Source organism: Wasmannia auropunctata, unplaced genomic scaffold (genome assembly GCF_000956235.1).
Source record: "Wasmannia auropunctata unplaced genomic scaffold, wasmannia.A_1.0 LD336076.1, whole genome shotgun sequence".
NCBI lineage: Eukaryota > Metazoa > Arthropoda > Insecta > Hymenoptera > Formicidae > Wasmannia > Wasmannia auropunctata.
The window spans coordinates 5,097,623-5,098,815 of record NW_012026814.1 but is presented as its reverse complement, the minus strand read 5'-3'; the positions used below and the strand labels follow the sequence as shown (position 1 = coordinate 5,098,815).

The window sequence follows — 1,193 nt, the reverse complement described above, 5'->3', positions numbered from 1 at the left end:
AGGGCACTATAGAAAAGTAAAGAGAGCAAGTCGCAGACAATAGAAAGAGAGATTCCGATGATCTAAGGAAACGCGTGAAACAAGAACAATAGACTTAGCGCGACCAACTTGCCAACGCTAAATAATTTTACTTTTCTCAGTTGGTAGCACTTTCCTAACTTCGGAGGTTAAGTTCGTACAATAATAAACGTGCAATTAAATTTAATGCACAGGTAAGTATTGTTATAAACAAAATTTAATAAATTATTTTAATAATATATGCAAATATGTATATAAACCGAGCTGCTTTGTTTGCTGAACGCAGCAATATTGTCAATTGCAATGCAGATCACAATCTATAATGTGATTGGACAATCTTCAATCTCAATCTTAATCTCAATCTTAATCTCAATCGCCAATGCGTAGTCTGATACCAGCTTTACTCTTGTTAGAAGAATTTTATTATTAAGCATCCTTTTTGGCGCCAACATCGCTGGTGTGAAGTCAATCGGATCGCAGCCTATATGTATAAAAACAGCCATATAGTCTCAAGTATAAATATTTTTTTATTTTTCTGAGCAAAATAGATAATTCTGGGTGGTATGCGTTGGTGAAATATAAAAGTGGCAATACAACTGAAGTACTACTAGTGCATAAAATTAAAATCAAACTCAAAAAAGATGAACGAGAAGCATTCAATCCAAAGTCTAACGGATTTTGATAAAACGAAATTTTACACGGTTAATACTACGCATGGCAGCGAGGACGGAAAAAAGCACAAATGGTATGCTTTAATCGGTTTGCTTGCAGATATGCATTATTTTCCCAAGCCTAACATGAAACTATAACCTAAAATTGATTAGTCAAAGATGATTGAGGCTGCGTTTTATTTCACGCATGATTTTTTTTTTATCTTTAACATTTGGTGAACAACAAACTCATACAGCACACTAATGTTGAATCAACATCTCAGAAACGTTGAATTGCAAGATTGCGAATATTGCAGCAACATCGCGAAATGTAGATTCAATGTTGAAAAGATATTGCAGAAACGTCTAATGTCCGTTGAAATTGATGTTGTTAGAACATCTGTAAGACATTGCAATTCAACATTGTTCATTATTAACTTAATCCGCACAGAATAATAATATTTATTAAATATCTATTTGATTTTTATGAAACTAAAATAAAAACCATTGTAAAACGTTAAAAAA

The 1,193-nt window shown here is 32.5% G+C and overlaps 1 protein-coding gene across 1 annotated transcript in view; it reads left to right on the top strand.

Moving 5' to 3' along the window:
- LOC105449512 (uncharacterized protein K02A2.6-like) overlaps positions 1 to 1,193 on the top strand; it is a 14,179-nt gene that overhangs the window by 3,148 nt on the left and 9,838 nt on the right. The window lies entirely within an intron of this gene.